We start from the raw sequence: 6000 nt of genomic DNA, 5'->3' as shown, positions 1-6000 counted from the left end.
ATTTGTTAAAATGTTATTTTAGACCTACATGGAAATATATTTTAATATATATTGCTCTTGCACATGTATAATAAGGAAAACACAGGTGAGCCCTGGCTGGTGTGGCTCAGTGGACTGAGTGCTGGCCTGTGAATCAAAGGGTCACCGGTTCGATTCCCAGTCAGGGCACATGCCTGGGTTGCAGGCCAGGTCCCCAATTGGGAGTGCACGAGAGGCAACCACATACTGATGATTCTCTCCCTCTCTTTCTCCCTCTCTTTCCCTCCCTCTAAAAATAAAATAAAACATTAAAAAAATACAGGTGAAATAAATTGGTTAATGTTTTCTCTAAACTTTATTGAAGTCAGAATCTGATTCTTGGAATCCCCATTCAGCGCTGCACTTTCACATCTGCTTCTCCACACACGCTCCTTGTCTGGACTGTCCTGAGCACAGGTGCTACAGTAGGTCTTACAAGACCGCTCTACTGAGGTAATTATCTACTGCTGTGAAAAAATTACCCATATCTTAGACCCTTAAAGCAACAAACATTTCTCATCCTATAGTTGCTATGAGTCAGGAATCAGGAAGTGGTTTAGCTGGGTGGCTCTGGCTGGAGGTCTCTTATGAGCTGGCACTGGAGCTGCCAGAGGTGGGGGGTGGGGGGGTGGGGGCAGTCGTATGGGGCTGGAGGACCCCCTTCCAAGCTCCCTGATGGGGCTGTTGGCAGACCTCAGTTCCAGGCTGGCTGTGGACTGGGCTCCTCGCTTGTTCATCACCTGGGCCTCTCCACAGGCCACCTGAGGGTCTGACTGTCTTCATGACAGGGCAGCCGGCCCTCTCAATGGCAAATGACCCAAGAGAGAGCACAAGCTGGCACTCAAAACAGAAGCTGCAGCCTTTTAAAAACCTAGTATTGGAAGGGACATACCATGATTTGTACCCTATGCTATTGGTCACAAAAATGCCAGCCCAGAACAGAGTGGGGAGGGCTGTACAAGGGTGTGACTGGCAGGAGGTGAGGCCCCTTGGGGCCATCTTGCAGGCTGCCTACCACATCCTTCTAAGCCACTGATATCCATTCTGGATGTTTCGAAGTTGGCAGATGACCTGGCCGGAGAGCCAATAAAAGTTTCTAGGTATCAGTTAGGACTCCAAGAGTTCTTACCTGGTTTGGAAACTGAAACATCTCAGGGTCACAGTTGTGCTGTCCTGACAGTGGGAAAGTCACCAAGCTTGCGCGCGCATGAGCGGAAAGGGCAGCTAAGCACAACCGCTGTGTGGCTGACAGCAGGTTAACATGCTGTTGACTATAAGATGCATAAAGATTTCAGAAATGTTAAGTGTGACCAAATGTGCACTTTCCAGTGATCAAGTTTACTCTATGTAAGAATGAGAAATGGTAGCTTCAGAGGTGACTCAGTCAGGGACTCAGCACCTTCTGCAGAGACCCAGGTTCCTTCCGTCATTGACTCTAATGCTCCCAGCCCATCTGCTGTGCCCCTCGATGGCTTTCCTCAAGTCACAAAGTGGCCAATGCAGTTCCAACCATCCTACGTGGTTCCAACTCTTACTCTCAGGTCTCCTTTTAAGAGCAAGAAAACCTTTCCCAGAGACATCCAAAAGATTTTCCCTCATGTCTCACTGACCATGTCTCACAGAAATTGCTACTGCCTCTGTTAGTCAGGATTAGGTTCAAGTTGCATATGTTGGCAAAACTCAGAATGATTTAAACAAGACTGCACTATATTCTTTCTCTTAGAAAAGGAGCATGAAAATAGGTAGTGCTGGTGTGGTCAGTAGCACCACAGCTTCGGTGTCATCAGGGACTCAGGTGGCACCCATCTCATGGGATTTAATTCTCAAATTCACCTCATGTTCCACAATGGCTGCTAGAGTTCCAGCCATCACATATTCTACAGAACATCCCTATTCACATCTTATTAGTCAGCATATGGTCACATGGACACAACTAACTGCAAGAAAAACTAGAAACACTTTTTAGCAGGGCACTTTATCACCCTACATAAAATCTGACTCTTCATTACAAAGGAAGAATGAATGTTAGGTGGCTACAATCAGTGTCTTCCACTGCCTTCCTACCTAAACCAACCTTGGTCAGGGGGACAGAATTACTAAGATTGATGTAGACACATCCAAATTTACTCATGGATTGGACACAAGGTTATATTCCTTGATAGGTAGCTCTGAACAAAATCTTAACTCTGTTTATGAAGAAGCAGCAGTCACTCTTGGTCAATAACCAATAACCATTGTCCTCCTTTCTTGCTAAAAGAACCTTAATTTCGCTCAAGGACCAGACTGCTGTGTTCTTCAAGGGAGGCTGAACCCCTCTCCAGCCCCAGGGGTAAATCTTGATTAGTTTGAGACACCCGTGGGAATCCCATTTCCACTGCTAGTGTTTGCTTTAAGAATAGACAGCCCTGGCTGGCATGGCTCAGTGGATTGAGCGCAGGCCTGCGAACCACACGATCACAGTTCAATTCCCAGTCAGGGCACACGCCTGGGTTGCAGGCCAGTTCCCAGCAGGGGACTCACAAGAGGCAACCATACATTGATACTTCTCTCCTTCCCTGCCCCTCTGAAGATAAATAAATAAAATCTTTAAAAAAAAGAATAAACAAGTAATATGTCTGGCCTACAAAACATGAGGGAATGTTCTTTGGGATGCTTCTGGAAAAATTTCTCAGAAGCTAAAGGAGAAACAGCTTTTCTTGGTTGAGCTTTGAACAGTATTGTCTGCATGTAATGTCTGGAAATGCAGCAGCCGTCTCGTGACTTTAAGAGAAGTGAGGGCACAAGGTCAAAACCCAGCATGATAGGGTGGCAGAGAAAAGAGAGAGAAACATGGTGGAATATTCACAGTATGGAATCCTGCTCAGCAATAAAAATGAATCGTTACACACGCACAAAACAAGGATGAATCTCAAAAACACTGAAACAAAAGAGTATATACAATTTGGTTCCTCTCAGAGGAAGGTCTAGAGTGTGCAAAGCTGAACTATGGAGGTGGAAATCAGATCAGTAGTTCCTATGGCAGGGGACATACGGACACAAGAGAGAACTTTCTGGAGTGATGTCAATGATCTATATAACTTGATTGGAATGGTGGCTAACAGGTATACACTTGTCAAAACTTTCAAACTATCTTTTAAAAATAGGAATTCTGCCCTGGCTGGCGTAGCTCAGTGGATTGGGCGCGGGCCTGCAAACCAGACGATCGCGGTTCGATTCCCAGTCAGGGCACATGCCTGGGTTGCAAACCGGTTCCTTGCAGGCTAACTACCAGCAGGGGATGCACAAAAGGCAACCATACATTGATGTTTCTCTCCCTCTCTCCTTCCCCTCTAAAAATAAATAAATAAATAAAATCTTTAAAAAAAAGAATTCTACTGCATGTAAATTATATGTCACTTTTAAAGGTTTTATTTATTTTTAGAGAGAGGGGAAGGGAGGGAGAAAGAGATGGGGAGAAACATCAGTGTGTGGTTGCCTCTCATGTAGCCCCCACTGGGGACCTGGTCTGCAACCCAGGCATGAGCCCTTATCTGGGAATCGAACTGGTGACCCTTTGGTTCACAGCCAGCACTCAATGCACTGAGCCACAGTAGCCAGGGCTAAATTATATTTCAATAAAGTTGATAGAGGAATGAAGGAAAGTGGAAGGAAGGAAGGAAGGAAGGAAGGAAGGAAGGAGAAAGAAAGAAAGAAAGAAAGAAAGAAAGAAAGAAAGAAAGAAAGAAAGAAAGAAAAGAAAGAAAAGAAACGAAACCTAGGTCCTTGATGACATTGTTGATCACTGCATTAATCAATACCCTCACCTTGGGACTTCTTGTTTAATGACACAATAAATAAACATCCTTATGATTTAGGCCATTTTTAAGTTGTGTCTTCTGTAACTTGAAGCCCAATCCCTCTTGTAAAATGGGGGAGAGGCACCCAGAGGCTGGGACACGGATCCAATCTGGGAAAGTGTGGGCTTCAAAGAACAGCTGGAAAAAGCAAGAGAGTGAAATCCTTCTGCTCCATCTGGTGGGGTCTGCTCCCCACCCACCATCATAGGGAGCTCAGTATAGCTGGGGGGTTTTTCTCACCTTCCCTGACCTCCCACCCCCACCTGCTCTCAGGACTTATTCTCAGGCTTCTGGTGATGACTAGGAGAAAATACAGGAAACTCAGCACCAGACCAGGCACATAGTAAGAGCTCAATAATGCTCCTGTGTTACCTGGCCTGGCCCTGCTGAGGATGACCTGGGCCTGAACCATGCAGAGGTAGAGAGAGAGGAGGGAACAGAATTCGGGAACCCATAGTAAGCAGATCTCAGGACTGTGGGTGATTGATGACAAGTGCTGAGGCCTGGGTGACAATGTGGATGGGATTGCTTCTTAGGCTTTTGGGGAAGATTATGGGCAGTATCTGTTTTTATCACCAGGCAGATGCTGGTAGAGGAGAAACAAAATATGGAAGGAGGAGAAGATGTAGGGAATGAAAAGAAGAGGATACATTGAATTTGAGGTTCCTGTGAGTGGTGTAAAGAGGTGAACAAGAGCAGGGTCTCTGCCACCAACTAGCTGTGTGACCCTGGGCAAGTTACCACCTCTCTCAGAGCCTCAGGGTCCTCGTCCGTAAAACGGGATTTCTAAGAATGCTTACCTCCTTAGGTGCTGTAAAGGCCGGATGAAACAATGTATTCAAAGTGTTTGGCAGAGTGCCTGGCACATAGTAGGTGCCCATTAAAGAGTGATAACTTTGATCATCCTGCCTCATCTGCCCAGACAGGCAGCTTCACGCTGGGCCGCTGCAGCTACAGTGCTAACTGTAGCTGGCAGGTAGGAGAGTCTTGAGCTCACACTGGCCTTCCTCTTCTTTTTCTTTGGTCTGGTTCCTCTCTTCCTTCTAGTCTCTACTTTTTTTCTCCTTCCAGGAAGACTTCCTTGACTAATGCCACCTCTCTTCTCTGCCAACCTCTCCGCAAGCTTCCCTGTAGGGGCTGTCTCCCAGTCAAGAGCTCTATACACTCCCCTCCATTGCCAAGGACCACTCTAGCTCAGATAAGACTGGACCTAAGGGGATGCTTATCTGGGAGGCGAAGGATGCCTGATGTATACAACATCCCCGATGAAGACTCAGAAAGGGGTGGGGGCTGGTGAGGAGGAGGCCACCTGCCAGAATGGCAGCAGCCAGGCCAGCTAAATCCTTGACCTATGATTTAAGGGGTCGGGCATAGTTCAATACAGCACTCCAGGCTGAGTCTCCGCTCATTCACATAGGTCAAGGGGATGAGGAGCTGGAAGGGGAGGAGGGCCGTCGCCCCCAAGTGCCCTTTGGAGTCATTCCCAGTTCTTTGAAGCACGATACAGCACCCTAAAAACCCACAAGCCCCCAAAGCATCAGTGCAGAAGCCCCCCAGAGGTGAAGCGGAAAGTGGAAGCAAGCAGGGCAGGTGAATCGGGAAGCGGGGAGAGCCATGGAGTCACAATTCAAGGCAGACACTATGGGCCCAATAAGGCTCCTGTTTGTATTAATCGCAGAGCCCTTTGTTAGTTTCTGAGACTCAGCAGCTTTGCCCAGAGTGCCCAGGTCGGCCCTAGTCTCCGCTCCTCTCCTTATCCTTTGGAATTTCCTCCCAACCGGGCCCTACTAGGATTTGGGAGGAGGCCCTTTAAACAGCAGAAGTGTCTCATGCAATCCCAGATGCCAAATGTAGAGCGATTTGCCTAGCCATAGAGGCCAGTCAGGCCCCTAAAGAGAGCCAAGTTTGGGTCCCAGTCTCAGTCGGAAGCCTGCCTCCACCGACCTGCGGTCTCCCCACCAGCTGGCACCTAGATTTACCCATTGGCAGTGCTATGCAAATGAGATGCAAAGGAAGCTGGCACAGCTGTTAGGATTGGCTAGCGCTGGAGACCCTGTCCACCCAATCCGGGGTCTCCCGCCGCCTAGGCTCCCCCCCTCACTCAGCCTGGTCCCCGCCTATAAATCAGCTTGGTCTGCGTTAATGG

The sequence above is a fragment of the Sturnira hondurensis genome, unplaced genomic scaffold, assembly GCF_014824575.4.
Source record: "Sturnira hondurensis isolate 20B ecotype Veracruz unplaced genomic scaffold, ASM1482457v3 Scaffold0020903, whole genome shotgun sequence".
In the NCBI taxonomy this organism is placed as follows: Eukaryota; Metazoa; Chordata; class Mammalia; order Chiroptera; family Phyllostomidae; genus Sturnira; species Sturnira hondurensis.
Note: the sequence above shows the minus strand (reverse complement) of the source record.